This window comes from Nycticebus coucang, chromosome 11 (assembly GCF_027406575.1).
Source record: "Nycticebus coucang isolate mNycCou1 chromosome 11, mNycCou1.pri, whole genome shotgun sequence".
Taxonomy (NCBI): Eukaryota; Metazoa; Chordata; class Mammalia; order Primates; family Lorisidae; genus Nycticebus; species Nycticebus coucang.
Genome location: NC_069790.1, coordinates 122107415 through 122127798, shown reverse-complemented (window position 1 = coordinate 122127798; position 20384 = coordinate 122107415). Strand labels below are relative to the sequence as shown.

At 43.0% G+C, this 20384-nt stretch overlaps 1 protein-coding gene across 11 annotated transcripts in view; it reads left to right on the top strand.

The window, feature by feature from the left end:
- Positions 1–20384, top strand: part of KMT2C (lysine methyltransferase 2C) — a 298652-nt gene that overhangs the window by 31638 nt on the left and 246630 nt on the right. The window lies entirely within an intron of this gene.

The following is a 20384-nucleotide window of genomic DNA, read 5'->3' as shown; positions in this document are numbered from 1 at the left end:
CTTGTGTATGTCAAACCAGCCTTGCATCCCTGGGATGAAACCTAGTTGATCATGATGTATGACTTTTTTGATGATAAGCTGTAATCTGTTGGCTGGGATTTTGTTGAGAATTTTTGCATCTATATTGATTAGTGAAATTAGTCTGAAATTCTCCTTTTTACTTGGGTCTTTTACTGGTTTTGGTATCAGGATGACGTTTGCTTCGTAGAACATGTTGGGGAAGATTCCTTCCTCCTCGATTTTTTGGAATAATTTCTGCAGTACGGGAATAAGCTCTTCTTTGAAGTTTTGATAGAATTCTAGTGACGCCATCCAGACCAGGGCATTTTTTTTGTAGGAAGATTTTTTTATTGTTTCTTTCATCTCAGTGCTTGAAATTGGTCTGTTCAGGAGCTGTATTTCTTCCTGGCTAAGTCTAGGGAGAGGGTGTGATTCCAAATACTGATCCATTTCCCTCACATTGTCAAATTTCTAGGCATAGAGTTTCTGGTAGTATTCAGAGATGATCTTTTGTATCTTTGTGGCATTAGTTGTTACTTCCCCTTTATCATTTCGGATTGAGGTTACTAGAGATTTTACTTTTATATTTCTGGTTAGTCTGGCCAAAGGTTTATCTATTTTATTTATTTTTTTTAAAAAACCAACTCCTTGGCTCAGTGTCTGTGGCACGAGTGGCTAAGGCACCGGCCACATACACCTGATCTGACAGGTTTGATACCAGCCAGGGTCCGCCAAACGTCAATGACGGCTGCAACCAAAAAATAGCTGGGCGTTGTGGTGGGTGCCTGTCGTCCCAGCTACTTGGGAGGCGGAGCAGGAGAATCACTTGAGCCCAGGAGTTGGAGGTTGCTGTGAGCTATGATGCCATGGCATTCTACCCAAGGCAACAGCTTGAGGCTCTGTCTCAAAAAACAAAACAAAACAAGGGGGAGGTTAGGGTGGAGAGAGGGTAATGGGTGGGGCCACACCCACGGTGCATCTTAGAATGGGTACAGGCGAAACTTACTAAAGGCAGAATACAAATGTCTGTATACAATAACTAAGAAAATGCCATGAAGGGTATGCTGAACAGTTTGATGAGAATATTTCAGATTGTATATGAAACCAGCACATTGTACCCCTTGTTTGCACTAATGTACACAGCTATGATTTAACAATTAAAAAAAAAACAAAAAACCCAACTCCTTGTCTCATTAATTTTCTGAATTATTCTTTTGTTTTCAATTTCATTGATCTCTGATTTAATTTTGGATTTTTTTTCCTTCTGCTGGTTTTAGGCTTAGATTGTTCTTCTTTTTCCAGTTCCATAAGATGGCTTGTGAGTTTGTTGATGCGCTCTCTATTTTTGGAATGTAGGCATCTAAAGTGATAAATTTTCCTTTCAGAACTGTTTTTGCAGTATCCCATAGGTTTTGGTAGCTTGTGTCTTCATTGTTGTTATGCTCAAGGAAGTTAATGATCTCTGTTATTTCTTCCTGCACCCAACTGTCATTCAAGAGAAGGTTGTTCAATTTCCACGCCTTCGTGTGGGCTTGAAGGTTTTTGTTGGAGTTGAATTCCACCTTTAGTGCCTTGTGGTCTGAGAAGATACAAGGTAAAATTTCAATTCTTTCGATTTTGTAGAGGTTTGTTTTGTGTAGGATATGATCAATTTTGGAGAATGTTCCGTGGGATGATGATAAGAATGTATATTCTTTTTTTTTTTTTTTTTGTAGAGACAGTCTCACTGTACCGCCCTCAGGTAGAGTGCCGTGGCGTCACACAGCTCACAGCAAACTCTTAACTCTTGGGCTTACGTGATTCTCTTGCCTCAGCCTCCTGAGCAGCTGGGACTACAGGCGCCCGCCACAACACCCGACTATTTTTTTTGTTGCAGTTTGGCTGGGGCTGGGTTTGAACCCGCCACCCTCAGCATATGAGGCCGGCGCCCTACTCAAGAATGTATATTCTTTATCTTTGGGATGGAGTATTCTGTATGCATCTATCAAGCACAGTTGTTCTAGGGTCTCATTTAAGTCCCTTTAATTTCTGTTTAGAGTATCTGTCCAGCTCAGTAAAAGGAGTGTTAAAGACCCCTGTTATTATGGTGTTATAGGATATCATATTGCTCAGACTGAGTAAGGTCTGTTTCAACAATCTGGGAGCATTTAAGTTGGGTGCATAAATATTTAGAATTGAAACGTCGTCTTGTTGTATTTTTCCCTTGACCAATATAAAGTGACTATCTTTATCTTTTTTGACTTTAGTTGCTTTAAATCCACATGTATCTGAAAATAAGATTGCAGTCCCTCTCTGCTTCTGAATTCTGTTTGCCTGAAAAATTGTCTTCTAACCCTTAACTCTGAGTTTTTTTTTTTTTTTTTTTTTGCCGGGGCTGGGTTTAACCCACCACCTCCGGCATATGGGACCGGCGCCCTACTCCTTGAGCCACAGGCGCTGCCCCAAGTCTGAGTTTTAATTTGTCTTTTGAAGCTAGGTGTGTTTCCTGCAGACAGCAAATGGATGCTTGTGTTTTTTAATCCAGTCAGCCAATCTATGCCTCTTCAGTGGGGAATTCAAGCCATTAACATTTATTGAGATAATTAATAAGTGTGGTAGTGTTCTATTCATCTTATTTTGTGAGAGTCCATTGCTTAGTTTTATCTTTTGCATCAGTGTGGAAGTTAGGTCCCGTCCTTTAATTTCTGAGTTCTTACTTTGCTGCTGATCCATTGTGATGGTCAGTGTGTAGAACAGGTTGAAGTATTTCCTATAGAGCTCGTCTTGTGGCGAATTTCCTCAATGTTTGCATATCAGTAAATGATTTGATTTCTCTGTCAATTTTAAAGCTTTGCTTAGCAGGATGTAGAATTCTGGGCTGGAAATTGTTCTGTTTAAGTAGATTAAAGGTAGATGACCATTGTCTTTTTGCTTGAAAAGTTTCATTAGAGAAGTCTGCAATCACCCTGATGGATTTGCCCCTGGAGGTCAACTAGCACTTATTTCTGACAGCTTGAAGAATCTTTCCTTTTGTCTTGACTTTGAACAGGTTCAGTGTGTCTTAGAGAAGCCCTGTTAGAGTTGAGGCGACCTGGGGTCTGATGTCCCTCTGAAAGGAGTGTCAGAATCTTTGATGATATTTGGGAAATTTTCATTTATAATGTTCTCTAGTATGGCTTCCATTCCCTTGGGGCATTTTTCTTCCCTTTCTGGGATACCTATAACTCGTATGTTTGAACACTTCATAAAGTCCCATAATTCTGTCAGTGAATGTTCTGCTTTCTCTCTCTTCTTTTCTACCTCTTTAACTATTTGAATTATCTCAAGAGCTTTGTCCTCTACCCTGAGATTCTTTCTTCTGCATGGTCTAATCTGTTGTTGATACTTTCTATTGCAGAGGTCCTCAACTTTTTAAACAGGGGGCCAGTTCGCTGTCCCTGACACCGCTGGAGGGCCGGACTATAGTTTAAAATAAAAAACAACTATGAACAAATTCCTATGCACACTGCACATATCTTATTTTGAAGTAAAAAAACAAAATGGGAACAAATAGAATCAGACTGCCTAATGTGGCCCGCAGGCCATAGTTTGAGGACCCCTGTGACATCTTTAAGTTCCCTAATTGACTGTTTCAGTTCTTTCAGCTCTGCCATATTCTTTCTATATTCTTCATATCATTCATATCTTATTTGATTCTGTTTCTGGATTTCCTTTTGGTTATTTTCCACTTTATCAGCAGTTTTCTTCATTGTTTCCATCATCTGTATTCTGAATTCTCCTTCTGTCATTTCTAACATTTCTCTATTGGTGGAATCCTCTGTAGTAGCTACCTCACAGTTCCTTGTGGGGGTTGCTCTGGATTGGCTTCTCATGTTGCCAGGATTTTCCTGCTGATTCTTCCTCATGAGTGTTTTCTTTTATCTGTTTCCTTGCCCTAATTTTCCTTTCACTTCCTCTTGCTCTTTAAGTTACTGTGCCTCTGGACTAGGGTTTCCATGTGTCCTTTTGGTACAGTCCCTTTGGTATAGAAGGATGAGAAGATTGAAGAGCAGGAAGGGAAGAAAGGGGAAAAGAAAAGGAAGAAAAAACAGAAAAAAGAGAAAGGAGATGGTGTGAGTAAAAGGGAATTTCGACAAAAAGACAGGGACAGAAGGAGGGAGACAGGAGCAATACAGGTGTATAGTAGGGTACTTTGGTCCCGCCTTAAAATCCCCAACCTCTGGGGGTGCCTACGTTGGGTAGTTCCCTTGAGGTCAGCATCTCTTTGCTAGCCTGTTCAGACATAGTACCCTACCTCCACCAAGTAGTGAGGAAAGATAAAAATGTTATAAATCAAACCAAAAGAAGCAAACAGAAAACTTTATGGGATAAAATTGGGAGAAAAACCAAATAATAGGGGTAGAAAAACACTAGCAAAAATGAAGTTGTAATTGTTACAGAAGGCAACAATGGAAAGTTATATTTAAACTAGAAAAATCAGGAAAGAAAGAAAGAAAGAAAAAAAATCTAGAGGGAAAATGTTGAAATTACAAAAAATAAAACGAAAAACAAAGCAGTATATATATCTTGCTAAATATCGTCTGGGCAACAGGTGATCTTCTGGGATAGGAGATGTTAATCACAATGCTGGTACCTGTGTAAGAGATGGAGACTGGAGGCCTCTGCTGATTTCTCAAACCCCACAGTGTAGAGATCCTAAATCTCTCCTTAGCCCGCTTAAAAGGCACTTTAAACTACTAACCTTGGCTAAGCAGAAGCTTTCCCAGGAAAGCACTTGTTGGGATCACTTCTGAAGTGGCTGTCCACTTACCCAGTGTGCCAAAGCTGGTCTCATTCTATGCCCCTGAGGGCCAAGGCTATAAGGCATCTCAGTCCCTGCCGTTAGGCTGCTCAGTCACTGGATTACTCGCCCAAGGTCTCCCTCTGGATCCTTGCTCTTTGACTCTGAGGGCGGAGCTTGCTGGGGCAGTTCTCCCACAATAGCTCTGTGTGGTCTACCACCGAACACTATTAGCTCTGTCTGGCTCAGTGGCTCAGTCTGGGACCCTAGACAACGCTTAAAGTCCTCTGCACTCTGCCCAAGTTCTCCCAAGGTAGTTCAGCTGAGTGCCAAGTCCAACAAAAACAAAAGCTCACAGGTAAGGCCTTTCCAGTTTGCAGTTTCACTACTGCTGCACTTAACAGTTGCGGGTGGGATTAGACCGAATGAATTCACTGCTTTTGTCCTCCTCATGGGGTCCAGAAGTCTCTCGCTAACTCCCTGAGTCCCCAAAGGGATGTTTCTGGGCAGATCCCACCAGCCAGAGATGCCTGGAGTCTTCTCTCCCCATTCTCACCGTGCCCAATTGTAAGGAAGCTGTTACTCGGCTGCCATCTTCTGTAAATCAAAAATTATTGATTGTTTAATATTTGCCAGGCACTGTCCTAAGTGCTTTACGTGTGTAGTTTTAAATTACTAATCCTTACTATAGTCCCCAAAGTAAGTGCTATTATCATCTCTTTTTTTTTTTTTTGTTGTTGTTGATAAAACTGGGACAAAGGACTTCCATCAGTGTGTGTCATTTCATTTTTAGTTTTTGCTTTTTTCCTGTCAAAGTGTTTCTTTCTGATAAGTTTGGCATGGTGACTTGAATACCTTTCAATTGTTGTGGTTCAAAACCTAAACACAAAATAAAGGCACAAGTGGAATAAATAACCTGTCGTAGAGCACATTCTGTTTGAAGAATGCACTGATTGTTGGCTGGGGTTGTTTGGAGTGTGTTGGGTTTTGTTCTCAAAACTGCCTCAGACTCTGCGCCTGTGGCTGAAGCGGCTAAGGCACCAGCCACATACACCTGAGCTGGCGTGTTTGAATCCAGCTCGGGCCGCCAAACAACCATGACAACTTCAGCCAAAAAGTAGCTGAGCGTTGTGGCAGGCGCCTGTAGTTCCTGCTGCTTGGAAGGCTGAGGCAAGAGAATTGCTTAAGCCCAGGAGTTGGAAGTTGCTGTGAGCTGTGATGCTACGGCACTCTACCCAGGTCAACAGCTTGAGGCTCTGTCTTAAAAAAAAAAAAACAGGGCGGCGCCTGTGGCTCAGTGAGTAGGGCTCCGGCCCCATATGCCGAGGGTGGTGGGTTCAAACTCAGCCCTGGCCAAACTGCAACAAAAAATAGCCGGGCGCTGTGGCGGGCGCCTGTAGTCCCAGCTGCTTGGGAGGCTGAGGCAAGAGAATCGCGTAAGCCCAAGAGTTAGAGGTTGCTGTGAGCCGTGTGACGCCACGGCACTTTACTCGAGGGCAGTATAGTGAGACTCTGTCTCTACAAAAACAAAAAAAACAAAAAAAAACTGCCTCAGTTCACATAATAATTTTACCACTTGGCAGCTGCTTGATTTGGGGCCAGTCATGATTTTTTTTTTTTTTGAGACATGGCATCACACCTCACAGCAACCTCAAACTCTTGGGCTTAAGCGGTTCTCTTGCCTCACCCTACCAAGTAGCTGGGACTTCAGCGCCTGCCACAATGCCCAGCAATTTTTTTGTTGTAGCTGTCGTTGTTTAGCTGGCCTGTTGCGGGCTCGAACCCACCACCCTTGATATACATGGGCACTGAGCCAGTATTTTTTTTTAAAGACAGAGTCTCACTCTGTCAACCTCAGTAGAGTGCTGTTTCGTCACAGCTCACAGCAACCTCCAGCTCTTGGGCTTAGGCAATTCTCTTGCCTCAGCCTCCCAAGTAGCTGGGAGTACAGACTCCCACTGCAACGCCCAGCTATTTTTTGTTGCAGTTTGGCTGGGGCCAGGTTGGAACCCGTAACCCTCAGTATATGGGACCGGCGCCCTACTCACTGTGCCGCCCCAGGAGTGTTTTTTTTTTTTTAACGCTCAGTTTCTTTACCTTTAAAGTGGGTATTTTGTAGGGTGTTTACTTTGTAGAGTCATGTAAAAGTGACTAGCATGAGAGGAGGCACTTTTATAGAGTCAACTATTGTTTTTATGTTATGGGGCAAGGCTGAACAGTTGTCTTGTCTAGCAGTTAAAGCACAGGGGAAAACATAGGTAATAGACTATTTTACTCTTACTGAGTTGTATACATTTATGTCTGAAATTTAAAAAATTCATAATGTTACTGCTGTTTTATTGTTTAAGTGGGACATACATGTACTAAACTTTAACATTTTTTGCTATAAATGACATTATATCATGGTTTTAACTTGTGTGTCTTATTTAAAATTTTGAGTTAAATTGAGTGCATTTGCCATCAGTTTCTTTGCTACGTGTATTTATTTTTTTGCAAATTGCCTGCTTGTGTTCTATATCAGGTGCCTCTCAGTTCCAAATAACAAAAGTGTTAATCAAAAATGGCTTAAATAGGACGGTGCCTCGGGCTCAAGGAGTAGGGCGCCAGCCTCATATACCAGAGGTCGTGGGTTGAAACCCAGCCCTGGCCAAAAACTGCAACCAAAAAAAAAAAAGGCTTAAATAATAAGTAAAATTTTACTTTACATGACCAGAAGTCCAGGTATAATGCAATGGCTCAGTGAAATTGTCCTGGACCTAGATACTTTCCATTTTCTCGTCATTTGTTTTCAAGCTTGAGTGAGACTCACTCTTTCACCCAAGGTAGAGTGCCATGGTGTCATTATAGCTCAAAGCAACCTCAAACTCTTGGGTTCAAGAGATCCTCTTGCCTCAGCCTCCCAAGCAGCTGGGACTACAGGTGCTCACCACAATGCTCAGATGTTTTTTGATTGAAGTTGTTATGGTTGTTTGGCAGGCCCAGGCTGGATTCGAACCTGCGAGCTCTGGTGTATGTGGCTGGTGCCTTAGCTGCTTGAGCTACAGGCGCTGAGTCCATTGTCCATTTTTCTTTTAGATTGGTCATCCTTTTTCTATTGATTTGCAAATACTTTTTGCATGTTAAGAAAATGAGTGCTACAGGGTGGCAGGTTTGAACCTGGCGCAGGCCTGCTAAAACAACAATGACAACAACAACAACAAAAACAACAAAATAGCTGGGTATTGTGGTAGGCACCTGTAGTCCCAGCTACTCAGGAGGTGAGGCAAGAGAATTGCTTAAGCCCAACAGTTTGAAGTTGCTGTGAGCTGTGATGCCACGGCCTTCTACTGAGGGTGACATAGTGAGACTCTGTCTGAAAAAAAGAAAATGAGTGCCTGTTATAATAGATTCTAAATATTACCAAGCCATAAATGAGGCTTTTTACTTAGTTTTCTAACTTTGAAATAAAATGAATCTTATTTCAGATTTACAAGTAGGGGCTGGTGATTCCGGAGTCCAGTGCATAATTTATAGTTTTTCCTACTCTGAGTGTGAGTGTCATTTTAACCTGAAAGCTGACTAGGCATTTATAAGACTGTCATTGGGGCAGCATTGAGGTGGTTGAGGAAAAAACCCCCAAAACCCTGTATACAGCTCTTTTTTGAGCTCTCTGATGTTACCGCTTTCTGGCGCTAAAGATTTGTTTCACCTGAAGCTAATTCTTCAGTAAGTTTTTTTTTCAAGTGTCATCAATAGTCAATCGCTATGGATTCTTTTTCCCTCCTTCTTTTTCTTCCTTCACCAAGAAGGACGACAACTGGTTTATTATATTGTATTGTGTTTATATTGTACTTAATGTCATCCCTTAGTTTCAATGATGGGAGGCAGTGTAGGTCTTAGGGTTTTTTTTTTTTGAGGCAGAGTTTCACTATGCTGCCAGGTAGAGGGCTGTGGTGTCACAGCTCACAGCAACCTCCAACTCTTGGGCTTAAGCAATTCTCTTGACTCAGCCTCCCAGGGACTACAGGCACCTGCCACAACGCCCGCCTATTTTTTTGTTGTAGTTGTCATTATTGTTTGGCAGGCTGGGCTGGGTTCTCACTTTATCACCCTTAGTAGAGTCCCTTGGCGTCACACAGCTTATAGCAACCTCCAACTCCTGGGCTTAGGCAATTCTCTTGCCTCAGCCTCCCAAGTAGCTGGGACTACAGGCGCCCGCCACAATGCCCGGCAGTTCGGCTGGGGCTGGGTTTGAACCTGCCAGCTTTGGTATATGGGTCTGGGGCCCCATCTACTGAGTCACAGGTGCCACCCAAAAGATGTAATTATTGAGAGGAGAATTGCCAAGGAAGAAAGATGCCTTGGAGCAGGGATTCCAGGAATGGTAGACTTTGTAGAAGACAAAGGAAGTCTAGAGATTCTGAAGGCCTCTGGGCAAACGTCTTCTTTTTTTTTTTTTTTTTTGGCCGGGGCTGGGTTTGAACCCGCCACCTCCGGCATATGGGACCGGCATATGGGACCTGTGCCCTACCCCTTGAGCCACAGGCGCCGCCCCTTCTTTTTTTTTTTTTGTAGAGACAGAGTCTCACTTTATGGCTCTCGGTAGAGTGCCATGGCATCACACAGCTCACAGCAACCTCCAACTCCTGGGCTTAAGCGATTCTCTTGCCTCAGCCTCCCAAGTAGCTGGGACTACAGGCGCCCGCCACAATGCTCGGCTATTTTTTGGTTTGCAGTTCAGCTGGGGCCCGTTTTGAGCCCGCCACCCTCGGTATATGGGGCCAGTGCCTTACCGACTGAGCCACAGGTGCTGCCCTGGGCAAACTTCTTGTTCATCCTCCCTAACCTGTCCCTATTCTCTCTGTCTCTTGTCCCTTGTAGTACACCAGACATGCACTATAGACATGCATGTATCAGTACAGTAGGCCTACTTCCTTATGTTGATCACCTCTGTATGTCGACCATTTTGTTACAGTCCCTTGGGTGATCAACTTACAGAGGTTCTGTACTGTGATTACAGGCCTGAGCTTCTAAGCCTGGCCTTTCAAAAAGTTTTCAAATGGCTTGGTGCCTGTGGCTCAAGTAGCGAAGGTGCCAGCCACATATACCTGTACTGGTGGGTTTGAATCCAGCCTAGGCCCGCCAACAACATGACGGCTACAACCAAAAAATAGCCAGGCGTTGTGGCGGGCGCCTGTAGTCCCAGCTACCTGGGAGGCAGAGGCAGGAGAATCACCCAGGAGTTGGAGGTTGCTGTGAGCTGTGATGCTACAGCACTCTACCCAGGGCGACAGCTTGAGGCTCTGGCTCAAAAAAAAAAAAAAAAAACTTTTCAAATACAGACCAGCCTAAAGAAGAAAATGAAAATGTCCATAATCTTACCATTCATAAAACTTGTGCTGGTTTAAACAAATTCCATGCAATATTAGGAAATTTTGTTTATTTTTTTAATTAATTTTTTTTGAGGCAGAGTCTCACTTTGTCACCTCCCCTGTGGAGTGCTGTAGTGTCATAGCTCACAGCAACCTCAGACTCCTGGGCTCAAGCAGTTCTCTTGCCTTAGCCTCTTGAGTAACTGGGAATACAGGCACCTGCCACAGCGCCCAGCTATTTTTAGAGATGGGGGTCTTGCTCTAGCTTAGGCTGGTCTTGAACTCATGAACTCAGGTGATCTGGCTGCCATGGCTTCCCATAGTGCTGGGATTATAGGTGTGAGCCACTGAGCCTGGCCCTGATTAGGAAACTTTATCATTTATTTTTATTTATTTATTTATTTTGAGACAGAGTCTTAGTATGTTGCCCTCGGTAGAGTGCTGTGTAGTCACAGCTCACAGCAACCTCAGACTCCTGGGCTTAAGTGATTCTCTTGCCTTAGGCTCCCACGTGGCTGGGACTACAGGCTCCTGCCACAATGCCCAACTATTTTTTGGTTACAGTTGTTTAGTTGGCCTGGGCCAGGTTTGAACCTGCCACCCTCAGTGTATGTGGCTGGCACCATAACCACTGTGCTATGGGCGCTGAGTCTGATAAGGAAATTTTAATGCCAGAAGCCTCCTCTGTTAGTTTGCCTGAGCTGTCATAACAAAATACTATACTTGGGTGTCTTAAATAACAGTAATTTATTTTCTCATATGCATTTTGGGGGTGGTGGTGGACACAATTCAGTTCCCAGTCACCCTAGCTCATTGCCTGGGTTAAAGTGTCCTTCTGCCTCAGCTTCCTGAGTAGCTGGGGCTGTAGGAAGTAAAGTCTTATATCACCATGTCCAGCCAATTTTTCTAGTTTTGGTAGCGATGGGAATTTCTTTCTTTTTTTTTTTTTTTGGTAGAGACAGAGTCTCACTGTACCGCCCTCGGGTAGAGTGCCGTGGCGTCACACGGCTCACAGCAACCTCTAACTCTTGGGCTTACGCGATTCTCTTGCCTCAGCCTCCCGAGCAGCTGGGACCACAGGCGCCCGCCACAACGCCCGGCTATTTTTTTGTTGCAGTTTGACCGGGGCTGGGTTTGAACCCGCCACCCTCGGCATATGGGGCCGGCACCCTACTCACTGAGCCACAGGCGCTGCCCAGCGATGGGAATTTCATCACGTTGCTCAGATTGGTCTCAAACTCCTGGCCTCAAGTAACCCTCCTGCTTTTGCCTTCCAGAATCCTGGGATTACAGGCAGGCATGAGCCACCACACCTGGCCCAAATTTTATTATTTTTAAGCACAGTACTGCCATTATTACCAATGAGAGAGATTGTCAAGGTTAATCTTTTCTAAACAGAGGAGAAATTTTATTGTTTTTTTTTGGAAACAGTCTTACTATGTTGCTCTCAGTAGAGTGCTGTGGCATCACAGCTCACAGCAACCTCCAACTCTTGGGCTTAAGTGATTTTCTTGCCTCAGCCTCCCTGGACTACAAGTGCCTGCCACAATGCCCAACTATTGCCTGCCACAATGCCCAACTATTTTTTGTTGCAGTTGTCGTTGTTTAGCTGGCCTGGGCTGGGTTTGAACCTGTCAGGCTTGGTGTATGTGGCCGATGCCGTAACCACTGTGCTATGGGTGCTGAGCCTTTATTGTATGATTTTTTTTTTTTTTTGAGCGGGTTGGGTTTGAACCCGCCACCTTTGGTATATGGGGTGGTGCCCTACTCATTTGAGCCACAGGCACTGCCTTTATTATATGTTTTAAGTAAATGTTTGTAAAATGTTGACTATTGGATTCTCCTCTTTAAAATTCTACATATTAGTGGGTGCAGTGGCTCATGCCTGTAATTTTGGGTGGCCACGGTCGGTGGTTTGCATGAATTTAGGAGTTCAAGACCAGCCTGAGCAAGAATGAGACCCCTCTCTCAGGTAAAAATAGAAAAACTAGCCAGGCAGGGTGGTGCATGCTTGTAGTCCCAGCTACATGGGAGGTGAAGGCAAGAGGATTAATTGCTCAAGCGCCCAAGAGTTTGAGGTTGCTGTGAGCTATGACAACGTCATGGCACTCTACCCAGGGTGATAGAATGAGACTCTGTCTGGAAAAAAAAATTCTAAATATAGTAGTAGTAAGAAATTTAACCCAGTTCAGGTGGTATCATCTGAAGATGCGACTCTTTAGTCTCCCCTTTTTTATTTTTTTGAGTTTTTTTTTTTTTTGTATATAATTTGTACTTTTTGTTGTATTTTTTTTCAGTTTTCAGGAATAGTGAAGGGATATATTTTCCTCATTATATTGCCTTCCTTTGAAATTTATGTAACGCTTCAGCTAGGTTTTTCCTGCTGTATTCTAGACTCGTGCTGTTCAATAGAACCTTTGCAGCACTAGAAATGGTCTATATCTGTGCTGCCCAGTGTAGTAACTGCTAGAACAGTGTCTGGAGCAACTGAGGAACTGAATTTTCAATGGTATTTAATTTTACCTAATTTAAATTTACATAATCATATGTAGGTAGTGGCTTATATATTTTATATATTGCCCAGCCCAAATCTAGACTTAACCTCCTTTTCTCTCTCCAATCCTGCCTTTGTCTTCTCTCAAGCAGTCATTGTTATTTGGTGTATGCCTTACCAAATGCTTCTGTTGTTGTTCATATGAGAGATACATAGGCATGGTAGTGTATGTACTGTTTTAAAACAAAAACACCATTAAGGAAGATCATTGATTCTAATTAAAATCTGAGAATAAAAGCAGAAATTACTCATCTTAAGATGTGACTGTCTTCATTATACTTATTTGAATACATCACTAGTAATTTGTCCTATTTCTTTTTTTTTTTTTTTTTGTAGAGACAGAGTCTCAAGACAGAGTCTCACTTTATGGCCCTCGGTAGAGTGCTGTGACCTCACACAGCTCACCGCAACCTCCAACTCCTGGGCTTAAGCGATTCTCTTGCCTCAGCCTCCCAAGTAGCTGGGACTACAGGTGCCCGCCACAACGCTCGGCTATTTTTTGGTTTGCAGTTCAGCCGGGGCTGGGCTTGAACCCGCCACCCTCGGTATATGGGGCCGGTGCCTTACCGACTGAGCCGCAGTCGCCGCCCAGTTTGTCCTATTTCTTTTTCACATCTCGGTTTAATCTCCCTATCATGTTCTTGTTATTTCCTGAGTTTATCTTTCTTGACTGAAATCAGTGTCCCAAGTTGACCCATGTATTTTGGGAGGGGGCAGCATGAAAGTTTTTATTTCTTTTTTTTTCAAGTAATTTCTAGAATAAAGGAGGCTGGATTATATTGAACCATATAAATTGCCCTTTTTTTTTTTTTTGTAGAGACAGAGTCTTACTTTATGGCCCTCGGTAGAGTGCCGTGGCCTCACACAGCTCACAGCAACCTCCAACTCCTGGGCTTAAGCGATTCTCTTGCCTCAGCCTCCTGAGTAGCTGGGACTACAGGCACCCGCCACAATGCCCAGCTATTTTTTTGGTTGCAGTTTGGCCGGGGCCGTGTTTGAACCCGCCACCCTCGGTATATGGGGCCGGCGCCCTACCGACTGAGCCACAGGCGCCGCCCATAAATTGCCCTTTTAAAAGGATAAAAATAGTCAAATGTTGTCAATTTCATGAAGTTCGGGATAATTTACTTTAAAAAATTCACCTAGGAAGCCTTAACTCAAAAAAGGTGCACCAGTAAACCATTGCATATAGGAAATCTCAGTTGTAGGTTGTGTATCAGTTTAAGGCTTAGTTCTGGGAGCAGAATAAAGATTGTATTATAGTTCATATGTTTTTTCTGAATCATCTGTTTTTCTTTCTTTTTGTTTTTGAGATAGAGTGTCACTATGTTGCCCTTGGTAGAGTGCTATGGTGTCACAGCTCATAGCAACCTCAAACTCTTCTGCTTAAGCGATTCTTTGGCCTCAGCCTCTCGAATAGCTGTGACTACAGGCGCTCGCCACAACACCTGGCTTTTGTTTGGTTGGAGTTGTCGTTGTTTAGCAGACCCGGGCTGGGGTTGAACCCACCAGCCTCAGTGTATGTAGCTGGCGCCCTACTCACTGAGCTACGGGTGCTGAGCCAATCATTGTTTTTCATTGTGGCCTTATTTTATGATATACAGTAGAACTTCTTAAGTTAACAACTTAAGGTACTGTAGTACACTGGTCAAGATACAGAGGTGGTCAACATAAGGATCTAGGTATACTATACTGATATGTACATGTACTTTCTTATATAGCTTTTATTAGAGAATATCATATGAAGTCATACATAAAAAAACATAGTAAAATCATACAAAATCAGTACATTTGCTGTTTTTTCAGGGTGTAATCATTCTTTCTGAAAAAAATTGAGTCAGTCTTGGTCTGTTTCTTATTGTTACAAACCTAAGTGGAAAAAGCATTCTCAACCCTATCTCTACCACTCAGCATACCCGGACATTTTTCCACAGCAAATGACTTTAACTACATTATCAGATGCCTGACATCCTCTTCTTTTGGAGTCTTTGCAGTTTCTGTGTTACCTTTACTTGGTTCTTCCACTTCATTCAGCTGCTTCTTGCACTTTTACGCTGGTCTATACTTTGGTCAATATGGGTTGGATAATTTCTTTTGCGTCAGGTTCATTACAGGTTGATAGCTCATGATCCATTGCAAGAAAACCTTCAAAATCTATTCCTTGGAATTGTGCCGTAGGAGATGGACTGTCTGATGGGGTCAAAACATTGTGGTCTTGGGTTGTGACAAATCTGTTCTGAAACACTTCTGTATCATTTCTGGCTGAACTTTATTCCAAGCAGAACTGATCCGGCGAACAGCATCCAGAGCATTAACTGAAGCAGCAGTGAAGATGCTTCCATGGATCTGGGCTTGCTAGTGCATTTTAAGTGTTTTGATGCTGCCTTGGTCAAGAGGTTGGATTTTTGAGGTTGTGTTTGGAGATAGAAATTTCAGTGTCACCTTTGTGAGCTGATTCGCTTGCAGGTGGCCAGGATTGTTGTCTGTTGTAAGTAGGACAGACTCTTTGTTGGTTTTCATTTCTTGGTTGGTACTCCTCACCTACTCTTCAGTGATGACACCACTCATCCAGATGCATTTGTTTGCGCTCCGAGTGACAGTGACAGGGTGGTCTTCTGTGGTCAACCTTCAGTATGTGTGGCTTTGCTGATTTCCCAGTCACCAAGGGCTTTAGTTTCTCTCCGGCTGAGCTAGTGCAAAGCAGGGCTATGAAATGTTCTTTGGAAAGTTTTATGCTCTTACATTTGTCACCCTTCATGATGAGGCCCTTGCTAGACATCTCCTTGAAAAAGAGTCCTCACTGGTCAGTGTTAGAAATGTCGTCATCTTTGAAGCCTCTGGTAAAGTCCAGGAATTGATGAACTCTCCATAATGTCTACTGGAACTTCTTTGGATTTATCACACAAGACTTTTGGAAGATCTCGTGTTGCAGTTTAAATTTCTCAAGCTAACCACCTGATGCTTGGAAATCTGCCCCTGCCATCTCGAATTCCTGTGTGATTTTTTTTTTTTTTTTTTTGAGACAGTCTCACTTTGTCACTTTGGTAGAGAGCTATGACATCTTAGCTCACAGCAGCCTCCAACTCTTGGGTATATGCGATTCTCTTGCCTCAGCCTCCCGAGCAGCTGGGACTACAGGCGCACGCCACAACGCCCGGCTATTTTTCTGTTGCAGTTTGGCCGGGGCTGAGTCCGAACCCACCACCCTCAGCATATGGGGCCGGCGCCCTACTCACTGAGCCACAGGCACCGCCCCACCCAGCTATTTTTTGTTGAGGTTCGGCCGGGGCTGTGTTTGAATTTGCCACCCTTGTTATATGGGACTGGTGCCCTACTTGCTGAGCCACAGGCAATGCCCAAGTAAAGCATTTTAAAGTCAAAGTAGGTTTGGCGCCTGTAGCTCAAGCAGCTAAGGCGCCAGCCACATACACCTGAGCTGGTGGGTTTGAATCCAGCATGGGGCCTGCCAAACAACAATGATGGCTGCAACCAAAATATAGCCAGGTGTTGTGGTGGGCGCCTGTAGTCCCAGCTACTTGGGAGGCTGAGGCAAGAGAATTGCTTAAGCCCAGGAGTTGGAGGTTGCTGTGAGCTATGATGTCACAGCACTCTACCCTGGGTGACAGCTTGAGGCTCTGTCTCAAAAAAAAAAAAAAAAAGATGAGGTCTCTTTCTGCCTCAGGTTGGTCTTGAATTTGTGAGTTCAGGCCACCCACCCACCTCATCCTCCCAGAGTGTTAGGATTATAGGCATGAGCTCCTGCACCTGGCCTTGTTTTTGTTTTTTTTTGAGACAGAGCTTCAAGCTGTCACCCTGGGTAGAGCGCTGTGGCATCACAACTCACAGCAACCTCCAACTCCTGGGCTCAAGTGAGTCTCCTGCCTCCACATCCCAAGTAGCTGGGACTACTGGCATCTGCCACAACAGCTATTTTTTTTTATTGCAGCCTTCACTGTTGTTTTGGCTGGCCCAGGCTGGATTCGAACCCGCAAGCTCAGGTGTATGTGGCTGGTGCCTTAGCTGCTTGAGCCACAGGCGCCGAGCCCTTGTTTTTGTTTTTTGATACAAGGTCTTACTCTGTTATAGGCTAGAGTGTACTGATGTGATTGTAGCTCACTACTGGGTTCAACCAATCCTCCTGCCTCAGCCTCCCAAGTAGCTGGGACTATAAGTGTGTGCTATGCCTGGCTAAGTATTTAAACTTAGTATTTAAATCACTCACGTGATCCTCCTGCCTCTGCCTAGTAAAGTACTGGGATTACAGGCATAGCCTGTGTCCAGTCAGGAAACTTTAATTTTTTTTTCCAGATGTCTTTGGTTTGTAGATCAGACATGTATGTGCATAGAAAAAAATGCATACATACACCTGTATGTTTTTTGGCAATATTGGAATTATACTGTAAGTTCTGTAAGATCAAACCTGAGCACTCTTGCCTCTGGATTTCATGGTCATTATTAACATTCTGCTACTTTGCCTTTTTGGTTTTATGGCACCTTTTGCATTGAACTATATGCTTTCTGCCCAACCCACAAACTAGTCCCCGAGGCACATATTATATAAGGACTCCTTCCCAGACTTTCCTTCCTCCAGTTCTTCCTGGAACTTAGCCTCCTGATGGTCGTCAGTTTTTCCTATGGTTTTTGGTCCAGAAACGACCTCGCTTTTGTCTAAGTGAGAATCTCCAGTGCAGTTGTTGGTAAACATTATTTGATTACTGGAAAATAAAAAGATATTCTAGCATTCCTACTAAAAGTGTTTTTTTCCACAACAAACCTGAGTTTGCTTAGGTTTTGTAAGATTGCTATTCCACTATAAATAGGCCTTGAATATATTTATTCCATCAGAAAACTTAATATGGCTAAATTACAAATATTCATCAACATAAGAAAATGAAAATATTTTTGTCTACCAATTTAAGGTTACATTAGCTCAACAAGTATATTTTATTTACACACACAGTCACACAAAAAAATTATGTAATATACATGTGTGGAAAACACGAAAATAGAAAAAAATATGTGAAACAAGGTATGGAATTATGTGTGCATTTTTTCACTATGGCAATAGCCATAATACTATCCTGTAGTATTTTAGTAGCGGCAGAATTTTTTTTTCTTCCTGAGACAAGAGTCTCAAGATGTAGCCCTGTGTAAAGTGCTGCAATGTCACAGTTCACAGCAACTACAAACTCTTGGGCTTAAGAGATTCTCTTGCTTCAGCCTCCCAAGTAGCTGGGACTACAAGCGCCACCCATGACACCTGGCTATTTTTTTGGTTGTAGTTGTTATTGTTGTTCGGCAGGACCAGGCTGGATTCAAACCCACCAGTTCTAGTATGTGTGTCTGGCGCCCTAGCTGCTGAGCTATAGGCACTGAGCCGGCTGCAGAGTATTTTGTTGTTCATATAAATGATTCATATAAATAGTTTTTTCTTGTTGATAAGGAAGTTTTTTTCTCCGTCTTTGAGAGTTAAAAACAGTACACAGATGAATATGTTTATAGCTAAACCTTTGTACCCTTTATTGTTTACTTATTATAAATTCCCAAGTTGAATTCCTGTGCTAAAGGGTATGCAGATTCCAAAGACTTTTATTACTATTTTTTATTTTTTGCAGTTTTGGCCAGGGCCGGGTTTGAACCCGCCACTTCTGGTATATGGGGCTGGTGCTCTACTCCTTGAGCCACAGGTGCCACCTTTCTAAAGACTTTTAATATTGGCAAATAATCACTATAGGATAATTATACCAATTTATACTCTTGCCAATAATATATGAATTTATCTGTTTACCTGTCTGCTCTTTACCAGTTCTGGGGATTGTGATTTTTTTTTTTTGAGACAGAGCCTCAAGCTGTCACCCTGGGTAGAGTGCTGTGGTGGCACCGCTTAAGAGATTTCTCTTGCCTTAGCCTCCCAAGTAGCTGGGGCTACAGGCGCTAGCCAAAACGTCTGGCTATTTTTTGTTGCATTTTTGTTATCTTTGTTTAGTGGGACTGGACTGGACTCAAACCCTCCAGCCTCCATGTACTTGGCTAGCACTGTAACCACAGGGCTATGGATGCTGCCGACCTTAGAGATTTTTGAACAAGTGAAAAATAACAGTTTTAGTAGGATAGCCTGGGAGGGAGGAAAGTACACACAAACACTCAGCTGCAGAGAAACAGTCAGATGTTTCAGATGGTGGTACTGGGAGTAGAAAAGGATGCATGTGGAAAGAACCTGCAGAATGTGGTGATTAACTGTTACAAGGACCTCAGGATAAAAGGAATAATCAACCATTTCCTGAAGCTTTTAGCCTGAGTTTTGAGAATAATAGATGTCAGAAGGGGAAGACAGTTTTGTTTCTAAAAGTTTGCTCTTTTTTTTTGTTTGTTTTAAATGTTTAAAGACAGGGTCTTGCTTTGTAACGCTGGCTGGAGGGCACTGGTGTCATCATAGCCTCTGCCTCCCCAAGTACTGGGATTACAGGCGTGAGCCACTGTGTCCGGCCTTCTAAAAGTTATTGTAAATATAGCACATACTTTTTAAAAAAACTAAACCTCAAGATTCATGATACCTTTGGATCCACTTGCCAAATTATTAAAATGTTGTACATTTGAAATGATATTTTAAAGCCTATATTGTAAAATAGAAATAGGAGAAAATGGAAATAACATTTTTTTACAATTAGTAGGGAAGAGGGACTAAAATGTGCTGTGCCATCGGCATTTTTGGCTAGTGAATGCCCGTTGTGGGGAACATTGTCCTGTGAGGTCAGTGTAGGGTGTTTAGCAGCATTCCTGGCTTCTATCCAGTAACACCTCCCCCCAAAATGCATTTAGACATTATCGAATGTCCTCTAGGGGTAGGCAAAAATTGCTCCCTCTTCCCAGTTAGAACCACTGTTCTGACTGGATCACTACCACTAAATGAACATTATTGACATGCTTAGCACAGTGCCCAACACATAGTCAGCAGAAACGTATTTGTTGAAAAAATGAATTAAGATTTTGGCTGTGAATTAAAAACATAATAAAACTTGGTGACTGAGTATGCAAGTTGCTTTTCAACAGAAATAGGATGTCCATTGACTAGGTCTTTGAGATCTCATTTTCTAATCTGGATTTTTAAACTGATGTGGCTGTTTTTTTCCTAGTGTATAACTGATCCTAATGTTTTTTGCTGTAAAACTTTCAGAGCCCCTCTGATGAATTATATTCAAGTTTTTTAGCTGGGGATTCAAGATCTTTCCATATTCTGGGTCTGTCTTACCTTTGAATACTTTTATTTGTTCCCTCTGAACATGGCTGAATTTTACTCTCACCTCTGCCTGCCCAAGTCATTCTTGATACCCTTCCTTCCTTTTTCTACTCTCATCCCTTTTCCATTTTCCAGTCTGAAATCCTAACTGTCCATCTTGATTGAAGTCTTTTTCTAAACTTTTATATTCTTTTTTTTATTTAAACATTTTTTTTTTATTTATTTTTTTTTTTGTAGAGACAGAGTCTCACTGTACCGCCCTCGGGTAGAGTGCTGTGGCGTCACACGGCTCACAGCAACCTCCAACTCTTGGGCTTACGCGATTCTCTTGCTTCAGCCTCCCGAGCAGCTGGGACTACAGGCGCCCGCCACAATGCCCGGCTATTTTTTTTTTTTTGTTGTTGTTGTTGCAGTTTGGCCGGGGCTGGGTTTGAACCCGCCACCCTCGGCATATGGGGCCGGCACCCTACTCACTGAGCCACA